At 40.1% G+C, this 13,333-nt stretch overlaps 1 pseudogene; it reads left to right on the top strand.

Moving 5' to 3' along the window:
* The first annotated feature begins 7,990 nt into the window (after window positions 1–7,990).
* Window positions 7,991–8,801, top strand: LOC118850192 (annotated as a pseudogene).
* Window positions 8,802–13,333: the final 4,532 nt, after the last annotated feature.

Genomic DNA, 13,333 nt, shown 5'->3' with positions numbered 1-13,333 from the left:
TTTGGTATTATAAATGTTAGTTGTAGCAATAAGAGAAGAAAAAGAAATTGAAGGAATTAGAAGATGCAAACAAGAAACTGAATTATCACTTTTTGCAGATGATATAATGATTTACTTAGAGAATCCTAGAGAATCAAGTTAAAAAAAAACTACTTGAAATAATAAACAACTTTAGCAAAGTTGCAGGATATAAAATAAACCCACATAAATCCTCAGCATTCCTATACATTACTAACAAAGCCCAACAGCAAGAAATAGAAAGAGAAATTCCATTCAAAGTTACTGTAGACACTATCAAATATTTGGGGGTCTATATGCCAAGACAAAACCAAGGCCTATATGAACATAAGTATGAAACATTCTTCACACAAATGAACTCAGATCGAAATAAATGGAAAAACATCAGTTGCTCATGGTTAGGCCAAGCTAATATAATTAAAAAATGACAATTTTACCTAAATTAATTTACTTATTCGGGGCCATACCAATCGAACTACCAAAAAACATTTACAGAACTGGATAAAATAATAATAAAATTCATGTGGAAGAACAAGAGGTCCAAAATATCTAGGGAATTAATGAAAAGAAATGCTAGGGAAGGTAATACCAGGTATTAAACTGTACTACAAAGCAGCAATCATCAAAACTACCTGGTACTGGCTAAGAAACAGAGTCATGAATCAGTGGAATAGGTTAGGTACACAAGACACGATAGTCAACGACTACAGCAATCTACTCTTTGATAAACCCAAAGAATCCAACTTCTGGGCTAAGAATTCAGTATTTCATAAAAACTGCTGGGAAATTGGAAAATGCCAGGGCTGAAACTGGACATAGACCAATATCTTACAGTATATAACAAAATAAAGTCAAAATGGGTTCATGATTTAGGAATAAAGGCTGATATTATAAGCAATTTGGGAGAGGAAGGAATAGACTACCTATCAGATTTATGTGAAAGGACAGAATTTGTGACACAACAAGAGATAGAGAGCATTACAAAATGCAAAATGTATCATTCTGATTATGTTAAATTGAAAAATTTTTGTATAAAGAAAGCCAGTGCAGGAGGTGGAGCCAAGATGGCGGCAGGAAAGCTGGGACTTGCTTAAGGTGCCCGTAAAATGCCTCCAAACTCCTATAAAAATAGCTCTGAACAAATTCTAGAGCTGCAGAACCCATGAAATAGCAGAACAAAACAGATTTTCAGCCCAGGAGAGCCTGGATGATCGCTGTGAAGGGTCTGTCACATGGTGCTGAAAACACAGGGGAGCCCAGCGTGGACCATGTGGGGACAGACCAGACCCAGAGTCAGTCAGCCAGAACAGGCCTTGGGGCCATGAAACTGTGAGCTGTGGCAATTACCAGACTTCTCAACCCACAAATTCCAAAGAGCAAGTTAGGGGGAAACTGCAGGACCAAATTCAGAGGGGTCTGGCCACCAGCTCTCAGGGTGGAGGACATCATGCAGTGGTGGTGGTAGCAGCAGCAGGAAGCTCCTGTGGCTGCCTCTAGAGCACAAGTGTCAGTGGCTTCCTGAGTCCCTGGCTCACACAGTGGGAGGAATCTAGCAGCAGATCAGAGTGGAAATGCAAGGAGAGCTTTGTGGCCACAAAGGCAGATTCTCTGCTTGGATCTGGATTGTGGCCCTGGTTGGTGGTTCCTGGGGGAGGAGGAGTGCTGCTGTGACAGAGCCTGGAGTGACAGTGGAGTAAAAGTATCTCTGAAAACAGCAGTGCTTGGACCCTAAAGCTTGGGACAAAGTACTGTTTACTCTACAAGCAGTCATTTCCTGACAAAAAGCTAAAGGGTCAAGTAGTTGGCTGGGAACATGAACAAGCAGCAAAAAAATAACTCAGGCTCAAACTCAAACTCTAGATTTGTTTTTTGGTGACAAAGTAGATCAAATCATACAGCCAGAAGAAATCAATAAAGTCAAAGAGCTTACATCAAAAGCCTCCAAGAAAGATATGAATTGGTCTCAGGCCATGGAAGAGCTCAAAAAGCATTTGGAAAAGCAAGTAAGAGAAGTAGAGGAAAAATTGGGAAGAGAAATGAGAGTGATGCAAGAAAACCATGAAAAACAAGTCAATGACTTGCTAAAGGAGACCCAAATTAATACTGAAGAAAATAGCACATTTAAAAACAGACTAACTCAAATTGCAATAGAGCTCCAAAAAGCCAATGAAGAGAAGAATGTCTTGAAAGGCCAAATTAGGCAAATGGAAAAGGAGGTCCAAAAGACCACTGAAGAAAATACCACCTTCAAAATTAGATTGGAGTAGGGGAAGCTAGTGACTTTATGAGAAGCCAAGATATTATAAAACAGAACCAGAAGAATGTAAAAAATGGAAGACAATGTAAAATATCACATTGGAAAAATGACTGACCTGGAGAATAGATCCAGGAGAGATAATTTAAAAATAATTGGACTACCCGAAAGCCACGATCAAAAAAAGAACATGGACATCATTTTTCAAGAAATTATCAAGGAAAACTGCCTTGATATTCTAGAACAAGAGGGTAAAATAGAAATTGAAAGAATCCACCGATCACCGCTTGAAAAAGATCCCAAAATGAAAACTCCTAGGAATATTGTTACCAAATTCCAGAGTTTCCAGGTCAAGGAGAAAATACTGCAAGCAGCCAGAAAGAAAAAATTGAAAATTTTAGAAAGACAATAAGAATAATACAAGATATAACAGCTTCTGCATTAAGGTATCGAAAGACTTGGAATATAATATTCCGGAGGTCAAAGGAGCTAAGATTAAAACCAAGAACCACATACCCAGTGAAACTGAGTATAATGGGGAGGAGGGTGGAGAGGAGATGGCAGCCGGAAAGCAGGGACTTGCTTAAGCTCCTCACCCCCAGGTCCCTCCAAATACCTACAAAAATGGCTCTGAACAAATTCAAGAGCTGCAGAACCCACAAAATAGCAGAGGAAGCAGGGCTCCAGTGCTGGACAGCCTGGATGGTCACTGGGAAGGGTCTACTACACTGAGCTGGGAGCAGAGCAGAGCACAGCCCAGCATGGGCCATGCCAAGACCAACCAGACTGGGAGCCGGGCAGAACCGGTGTAGCACCCTGAATCGGTGAGCTGTGGCAGTTACCAGAAATCTCAACTCACAAACACCAAAGACAACAGAGAAGGGTTTTGGGAAAAGCGGCTGGGACAGAATGAAAAGAGTTCTTCATAGGACACTGCCCTGGGGATGGCAGAGGTGGTGCAGCTCTGAGGCTGCTTCCAGAGCTACAGCTCCAATTGCTTCCGGTCCCAAGGCCACCTGGTGGGAGGAATTAAGTGGGGGATTAGAGCGAGAGGGCAAAGCCTGCTTTGACCTACCTGGATCTGGGCTGCAATCCTGCTTGGCAGTACTTGGGGGAGACGGAGAGGTAGTGTGGCAGAGCTTGCTGTGTAGAAGTAGCTCTAAAAACAGAAGCACAGCCCCTCAAGCTTAGGATAAAGCACTCTGTACTCTACAAGCACTCATGCCCCGAAGAAAAGCTCAAGGGTCAAGTAGTTGACTGGGAACAGGCAGCAAAGATGGTCTCAGATTCAGACTCAGACTCTGGATTTTTTTGGTGGTAAAGAAGACCAAAACATACAGGCAGAAGAAGTCAACAAAATCAAAGAGCATACATCAAAAGCCTCCAAGAAAAATATGAATTGGTCTCAGGCCATAGAAGAACTCAAAAAGCATTTGGAAAAGCAAGTAAGAGAAATAGAGGAAAAATTGGGAAGAGAAATGAGTGTGATCTGAGAAAACCATGAAAAACAAGTCAATGACTTGCTAAAGGAGACCCAAAAAATACTGAAGAAAGTAGCATCTTAAAAACAAACTAAAACAAATTGCAATAGAGCTCCAAAAACCCAACGAAGAGAAGAATGCCTTGAAAGGCAGAATTAGCCAAATGGAAAAGGAGGTCCAAAAGTCCACTGAAAAAAATACTACTTTAAAATTTAGATTGGAGCAAGTGGAAGCTAGTGACTTTGTAAGAAATCAAGATATTATAAAACAGAACCAAAGGAATGAAAAAATGGAAGGCAATGTGAAATATCTCATTGGAAAAACCACTGACCTGGAAAATAGATCCAGGAAAGATCATTTAAAAATTATTGGATTACCTGAAAGCCATGATCAAAAAAAGAGCCTAGACATCATCTTTCAAGAAATTATCAAGGAGAACTGCCCTGATATTCTAGAGCCTGAAGGTAAAACAGAAATTGAAAGAATACACCAATCACCTCCTGAAAAAGATCTCAAAAAGAAAACTCCTAGGAATATTGTCGCCAAATTCCAGAGCTCCCAGATCAAGGAGAAAATACTGCAAGCAGCCAGAAGGAAACAATTTGAGTATTGTGGAAACATAATCATGATAACACAAAATCTAGCAGCTTCCACATTAAGTGATCGAAGTGCTTGGAATATGATATTCCGGAGGTCAATGGAGCTAGGATGAAACCCAAGAATCACCTACCCAACAAAACTGAGTATCATGCTACAAGGCAAAATATGGATTTTCAATAAAATAGAGCACTTTCAAGCTTTCTCAGTGAAAAGACCAGAACTGAATAGAAAATCTGACTTTCAAACACAAGAATCAAGAGAAGCATGAAAAGGTAAAAAAGAAAGAGAAATCATAAGGGACTTACTAAACTTGAATTGTTTTGTTTACATTCCTATATGGAAAGATGATGTGTAAAATTCATGAGACCTCAGTATTAGGGTAGCTGAAGGGAATATATAAATGTATATTCCCTTCAGCTTCCCTAATATATATGTATATATATATATATATATATATATATATATATATATATATATATATATATATATATATATATATATAAACAAAAGGCACAGGGTAAGTTGAATATGAAGGGTTGATATGTAAAAATATAAAATCAAATTAAGGGATGAGAAAGGAATATATTGAGAGAGGGAGAAAGGGAGAGATGGAATGGGGTTGATTATCTCACATAAAAGTGGCAAGAAAAAGCAGTTCTATTGGAAGGGAAAAGGGGACATGTGACGGGGAATGAGTGAATCTTGCTCTCTTCGGACTTGACTTGAGGAGGGAATAACATACACACTCAATTGGGTATCTTACCCCACAGGAACGAAGGAGGAAGGGGATAAAAAAGGGGAGATGATAAAAGGGAGGGCAGATAGAGGGATGATGTAATCAAAAGCAAACACTTTAGAAAAGGGATAGGGTTAAGGGAGAAAATTGAATAAAGGGGGACTGGATAGGAGGGAGCAAAATATAGTTAGTCTTTCACAGCAAGAGAATTGTGGAAGGGTTTTGCATAAGGATACACATGTGACCTATGTTGAATTGCTTGCCTTCTTAGGGAGGGTGGGTGGGGAGGCAAGAGGGGAGATAATTTGGAACTCAAAGTTTTAAGAGCAGATGTTCAAAAAAAGTTGTTTGTATGCAACTGGGAAATAAGATATACAGGCAATGGGGCATAGAAATCTGTCTTGCCCTACAAGAAAGTACAGGAAAAGGGGATGGAGGGGAGTGGGGTGGTAGAAGGGAGAGTTGTCTGGGGAATGAGGCAATCAGAATATATGCCATCTTGGAGGGGGGGAGGGTAGAAATGGGGTGAAAATTTGTAATTCAAAATCTTGTGGAAATCAATGCAGAAAACCAAAAAATTAAATAAATAACAAATAAATAAAGTCTGAGTATAATGCTCCAAGGCAAAACATGGATTTTCAATAAAATAGAGGACTTTCAAAGTTTCTCAATGAAAAGACCAGAGCTGAATAGAAAATCTGACTTTCAAATACAAGAATCAAGAGAAGCATGAATAGTATACAATAAAGAGAATTCATACGGGACTTACTAAAGTTGAACTGTTATGTTTACATTCCTACATGGAAAGATGATGTGTGTAATTCAGGGGACCTTTCTCAGTGTTAGGGGAGTTGAAGGGAATATTGACAGAGGGCACAGGATGAGTTGAATATGAAGGGATGATATCTAAAAAATGAAATAAATTTAAGGTGTGAGAGAGGAATATATTGAGAGAGGGAGAAAGGAAGAAATAGAATGGGGCAAATTATCTCACATAAAAGTGGCAAGAAAAAGCAGTTTATTGGATGTGAAGAGGGGGCATGCGAGGGGGAAATCAGCGAGTCTTACTTTCATGGGATTCAACTTGAGGAGGGAATAACATACACACTTAATTAGGTATCTTAATCCACAGGAAAGTAAGGTGAAGGGGATAAAAAAGGGTGGATGAGAGAAGGGAGGGCAGATAGGAGGAGGAGGCAATCAAAATGAAACACATTTGAAAAGGGACAGGGTGAAGGGAGAAAATTGAATAAAGGGGGATAAGATATGATGGAAGGAAATATAGTTAGCCTTTCCCAACATGAGCATTGTGGAAGTGTTTTGCATAATGATACATGTGTGATCCATGTTGACTTGCTTGCCTTTTTAGGGAGGGTGGGTGGGAAGGGAAGAGGGGAGAGAATTTGGAACTCAAAGTTTTAAAAGCAAATGCTTAAAAATTATTTTTTTTAGCATGCTGCTGGGAACAAGATATACAGGGAATGGGGCATAGAAATCTATTGTGCCCTACAAGAAAGCAAGGAGAAAGGGGATAAGGGGGGGGATGGGGTGAAAGAGGGGAGGGCTGACTGGGGAATGAGGCAATCATAATATATGCTATCTTGGAAAGGGAGGAGGGTAGAAATTGGAAGAAAATTTCTAACTCAAAATCTTTCGGAAATCACTGTTGAAAACTAAAATATTAAATAAAAATATATACACAGATAAAAAACAAAACAAATGCAACAAAGATTTGGAGGGAAGCAGAAAACTGGGAGAAAATGTTCACAACTGTTGTCTATGATAAAGACCTCATCTCTAAAATATACAGGGAACTGAGCCAAATTTATAGGAATACAAGTCATTCCCCAATTGAGAAATGGTCAAAAGACATGAACAGGCAATTTTCAGAGGAAGAAATTAAAGATAACTATAGGTATATGGAAAAATGCTCTAAATCACTACTGATTAGAGAAATGGAAATCTTAGGTACTATATCTCTTCCTTCAGATCAGCTAACATGACAAAACAGGAAAATGATAAATGCTGGAGTGGATATAGGAAAATTGGAACACTGTTGCATTGTTGTTGGACTTGCGAACTGATCCAGCCATTCTGGAGAGCAATTTGGAAGTATGCCCAAAGGGCTATAAAAATGTGCATTCCCTTTGACCCAGAAATACCACTTCTAGTGCCGTGTCCCAAAGAGATCACACAAATGGAAAAGGCACCCATGTGTGCAAAAATATTTAGAGAGGCTTTTTTTGTGGTAGCAAAGAATTGGAAATCAAGGGGGTGCCCATCAATTTGGAATGGCTGAAAAAGTTGTGGTATATGAATGTAATGAAATATTATTGTCCTATAAGGAATGGGGAAGATACAGACTTCATAACAACCTGGAAAAACCTACACGATATAATGCTGAGTGAGAGGAGCAGAACCAGGAGAACATTATACACAACCACACATATATTGATTCTGTGAAGACAAACCTTGATAGACTTGGCTCTTCTCAGCAATATAAGGTTCAAAGACAACTACAAAGGATTCATGATGGAGAGAGCTATCAACATCCAGAGAAAGAACTATGGAGACTGAATGAAGATTGAGGCAAACTGTTTGTTCTCCTTTATATTCTTTTGTTTTTTTCTCTTTTTTAAAAAAAATTTGTTTCTTCTTTCTCATGATTCATTCCATTGGTCATAATTCTTCTTTACATCTTGACTATTGTGTAAATAAGTTTAATGCAAAGTTATATGTAGAAGATATATCGGATTCCATGTCGTCTTGTGTAGGGGAAGAAAATCTGGAACTCAAAATCAGAACAGAATGTTGTAAACTAAAAATAAAAAAAATTAAAATAAAGTTTTGATTTGAAATCCACTTCTAGGCTTAGCTTCCACTGCTCCTAATCTGTTAAAAATGATGTTTGGTTGGGTTCGCGCAGCAGCAGCAGCAACAGCAGCAGTAACAGCAGGCTTGAGAAGCCGCGAGTTCTTCCGCAACCTGGGAATAGGCAGCGCTCAGCCCGGCCCCGTGCCGTTGGAGTCATCCGGGTGTACAGCATGAGATTCTGCCCCTTCTCGGAGAGAACCGGCTCCTCCTGAAAGCCAAAGGAATCAAGCATGAGGTCATCAATATTAACTTGAAAAACATGCCTGAATCGTTCTTTAAGAAACATCCCTTTGGTCTAGTACCAGTTCTGGAGACCAGTAAGGGTCCCCTGATACATGACTCTTCCATCATTTGTGAATACTTAGATGAAGTTTATCCAGGAAAGAAGCTGTTTCCAGAAGATCCTTATGAGAAAGCTTTACAAAAGATGATTTTGGAGTTATTTTCTAAGGTACCATCTTTGTCCAAGAATATTCTTATAGCAGGATGAAATGGGGAAGACTGCACCACTCAGAAAGCAGAACTCCGTAAGGAATTCAGCAAACTGGAGGAGGTTCTTACCCGGCAGACAACTTTCCTTGGTGGAAACCCTGTATCTGTGATTGATTACCTCATCTGGCCCTGGTTTGAACGGTTGGAATCATATGGGATAACTGACAGCATGGACCATACCCCTGCTCTGAAGCTATGGGTCACCGCCATGAAGAAGGACCCCACAGTTGAAGCTCTCCTCACTGCCGTGAAGACATTTCATGGCTTCTTTGATCTCTTCTTTCAAAATAGTCCTGATGCCTTTGACTATGGGCTGCGAGGTGGTGTGTTGGAGACCCAGCTATAGAATCTGTTGCTTCACCATTGGATATTTCCAACATATCCTTACAACCAAATAATAATGTTTGAGTTTTTCTAAGGGCTGATTATCCTTATTTTGTAAGAAGCTTTCAATAAAAATCTTAAAATGTCCTAAATGAAAGAAGACAGTTTTACAGTAAAAAATTTACAGTTAATTTTTATTCAAGAATTTATATTCACAGGCAACACATTTAAGAACACTTTAAAAACAAAAAAATATGATTTTTTAAAGGTCCAAAATGATGTTTGGGGCCATTCTTTTCTTTGCATTCTTAGGAAAATAATGATTACAATTAAATTTCATTTTTATTTTATGAAAATGGAAGACAGAAGAATAAAATTGTAGATTTAGAGTAGGGAGGAAACTCAAATTGAATTATTTTATAGATGAGGAATCTGAGGCTGAGAGAAGTGAGCTTGGGCAAATTTCCCAGGGAGAAAGTGACTGAGTAGGGGAATTATGGGGTGTGTTGGAGTGAAATGGTAAGGACTAAATAGACTTTTATCAAAAAATGATCATTTTCCTTTCCTAGGGCCTTCTATATCTCCTGAATATTCTTTTTTTCATGCAAAGAATGCTTTCTCACAAAACTTTATTATAAATGGAGATTTTGCCTAATGGGTCAAACATATTAATAAAATGTAGACTTTTATTCATTGGGAAATTGAACAAAAGTCCATCCCATAATCCATGTTGGACTCCTTCTACTAAACCAAACATGACTAGCCATCCCATCCTCCCCGGATATCTAGTTTAGTGGATTTTGGTAGCAAGAACCTTCAAGTACTTGTTCTGGCTGCTCACCTTCTGAAGAAATCCCTGGCAAATCAGATCTTGCTTTGTTCTTAAGCCAAATCTTTGTGCTGTGGGGCCCAAGATGGGGCTGAGGGGAGAGGAGTGTCAAAGTGCAAATCCTTTGGAATGCCCAGGGATTTTCTTTTTGTCTTCTTCCCTCAGAACATGGCATCTGGACCCAATCTGGATATATGCTGAAACGGGCATCATGCGCTGTATCCGTGGAACTACTTGCCGCTCTGTCTCAGCTCATGGACACATGTGCAGGAATGGCAGCACTTGATGGCTACGTGGCAATGAGGATGGTGTCTCCTTTTTTAGGTACATATGGACCTTTCCTTCTGGATGGCAGTGGAATAGAGAACAATACGGCAGTAGCCCCACTGGGACACCAAATCCACCCCCAACAAAAGGTTCTTTCTCAGGCTGCTTCTTTTGTGATCACTATTTTTTTTTTTTTGGCAAATTGATGTCTTTGAGTGGTTTAGGGAATGCCTGAGAAAACATGGAAAGGGGAGTTTGCTGTGAAGGAAGTGTACCTTGAAAATTGCTTTTGCAATTTTGATTGCATTAGTCACCATCCTGGAGGTGGGGGTGGGGGGGGAGAGGAAAAGCTACTTCTTAACCTAAGCATCATCTCTTAAGAGACTTCACATATATGGAACCCAATCTCTTTCGAAAGTAAGTGTTTGGGTATTTTTTGTGTTAGAAAATCCAACTCAAAAAATCCAGAGCCATTTTGGAAACGTCCTTGCATTCCTTGTTTGTTATACATGAAAATATTTTGGATCAGTCAATAACACCCATATACAAATTGCTGAAAAAAGGTGGTGGGTTTGTTTACTTTCCAAAATATTTTACCCACAGCATCTTAACCTCGTAATGATCCTGGGAAACAGATACACTGGAGAGGAGAAGGGGTGGTTTAAGGGCTGTACTAGAGGCTGGTTCAGGTGCAGGGGAGAAATTTGGCACTTCTGATGAGGAGACTTCTATGCACATCAGCACCTGCTCCGCAACTTATGGCCTTAGGTGCTCGTGGGGCAACAGGTGGGTTCCACTTTTCCACAGAGGCAGAAATGTTCAGAGGCAAGACTTGAAACCAACTCTTTATGATAATTCTTATAGTACTATAGCAAGGTACCTCAATGATGGCAAAAGAAGGAAATAGATTGCTCAGCCCTCCAGAAACCCTAGTTATACTAGGGAATTTAGAACAAATGTAAATACCAAATTATAGCATCAATCAGTTTACCAACATATTTAATGATGCAAAAATTGCCACTTGTAATTTACTGTTAAAATCAAGAAATGAATTCAATATTTATGAGCATTAGATTTACTTTACAGAATGATCAGTTTTTTGATTTGATCATATGCCAATGAAGAGTTTCTGTCTCTCTCTCTCTCTCTCTCTCTCTCTCTCTCTCTCTCTCTCTCTCTCTCCCCCCCCTCCCTCCCTCCCTCCCTCTCCCTCTCTCTCCCTCTCTCTCCCTCTCTCTCACTGTCTCTCTCCATCTTTCTCTCTCCCTCTCCTCTATGTGTCAGGACCTGTTTTCCTGAGGTGGAACTTACTTCCCAAGGTTATGGATACCAGATAGGGACTAGACCTCTGATTTCATTAGGATAGGGAAGTACTGGAGAAGAAAAGTCATTCTATCAGTGCAGGTCAATACCTTGTCATCAATTTCTCATCTTAGAGCATTACCTTGCCTAGAATAGTGAAATGCTAAGTGCATTCCCCAGAGTCACCCATCCAGAATGTATTCTGGGTAGGACTTGAGCTTGTATAGTTTCACTTTTCAGGCTGTCTCAATCCCCTAAATTATACTACTTCTCCTCCATGGGATGAATTGAGGTAATGTATATAAAGTTCTTTATAAAAAAGCTAATGATAAGAATTACTTTCCAGGTTTGTTGTGAGGGAAACACTTTGGGAACCCTAAAGGTTGAGAGCAAGGAGGAAATGTCTCTACTCTGAAAGAGCTTTTGGCTTCAGGGTCTAGAGCAGGTGTACAGTGTGGGCAGCAGGAATGGGTGATGGCCTCTGCCACACTAGTCACTTACCCAACTAGGAGATACCCCTAGAAAACAAAGGCAATAAGACCCAATTTTAACAGATGTTCATATCCATAGTTGGGGGTGGGGCAGGAAAAGTTTCCTTCCAAGATCTCAGTCTTGAATTTCTAACAGTTTTTGCAGACAGTTTGGCGGGTTTCCAACATCCATGGTTCCCTGTCTGGTATGAAAAGTGCCAGCTGGGGTATATGGAAGTCCTTTTTTAAAAGTGGTCAGTAATTATGCATTGGGCAGGTGCTGCTGAAGTGAAATCAGGTGTGGGGCTCATATTGCCCTTTGAACAGTAGATTATAATCTGATCTTGATGGGGAAGAAGGGAGGATGGTGGAGAAGGGAAGTCAGGCTGATACTTTCTGGTTCTCTACACAGACACAGCATCTTGTGAAGCTGAAACAAAGATGACCACCTGCAGAAAAGGGCTTAAGTTTTTCTAGTGGATATGGGACTGAGCTCATGTGTCAGGTTTCTGGAAAAAAATTCCATCCTGATGTCTTAGTTTTCTATTCCTGGCATTGAGGGTGAGAGGATAATTCAATTCTCCAACACGCTAATAATAAAACTCTTTCATAACTAGGAAAACTGGATTTGCCTTGCATAGCCTCTTGAGGGAATTCATTTAGAACCTGAATGAGGAGCAACAGAAAGGCTCTTCCCTTCCCTGCATGGAAGATGAGAGTTTTTCTGAAGTTCTGTTTGCAGAGTGTTTGTGAAACAGAAAGAGGCTTGGATGTTGCTGTCTAAAGGATCAGAGACCTGCCTTCAAAGCCCAAGGATGGTTGGGTACTATGGTGACAGAAGTGACTGGCAGTCAAAAGCTTTAGATTGAGGTTCCACTCTATCACTTATTATCTAGACATGACTTACAGTGATTTCTTAATGAGTGAATATGTGAAGAGGTATGTGGATGACAGATTAGCAGACTAGGTGTTGGTCACCCATCTGGTCCAATGTGTTTGGGTCTGAGTACCACAGTTTAGGAAATGCATTAATAAGCTGGTGAGTGCCTAGAGGGAGGCAGCCAAGATGATGAAGAGTCCTGACTCCTTTCCAAGGATGGATTCAAGGATGACAATACTTAGTCTAGACTTAGAGATACAGGATAGATAACTTCAAGAATATCCTCCCATATGGAGGAAATGCTTGACTTGTTCTCTCTGGGTCCAGAAGGCAAAACCAGGTCTTCCTTCTCCAACAATGTGTTCATTGGGTCCTTAATATGAGCCTTCAAGCTGTTTGGAGGGGAGGGGGAGGGAGGAAAGGAGAAGCTTTCATTAAGCGCTCTGTACACTCCAGGCATTATGCTAAATGCTTTACAAATATTGACTCACTTGATCCCCATGACAACCTGGGGAGATGGGTGACATTATTAACTCCATTTTACATTTGAGGAAACTGAAATGGACACAGGTTTTGACTTATCCAAGGTCACACAGCTAGTAAAGTAAATGTCTGAAGCTGAATTTGAACTCAGTTCTTCCTTATTCATACCCAGTGCTCTATCCACGGTACCACCTAGCCTCTGGCAAATTCTATGTGACCACTTGTCATGCACATCATAGGAGGGACTTTTGATTAGTCATGTCTTAGACTGGGTGGCCACTGGGATTTCATCTAAATATAGATCCTAGCTGCAGCATGCATGC

This window comes from Trichosurus vulpecula, chromosome 5 (assembly GCF_011100635.1).
Source record: "Trichosurus vulpecula isolate mTriVul1 chromosome 5, mTriVul1.pri, whole genome shotgun sequence".
NCBI lineage: Eukaryota > Metazoa > Chordata > Mammalia > Diprotodontia > Phalangeridae > Trichosurus > Trichosurus vulpecula.
The sequence above is the reverse complement of the archived record's forward strand: the minus strand, read 5'-3'. Positions and strand labels throughout refer to the sequence as shown.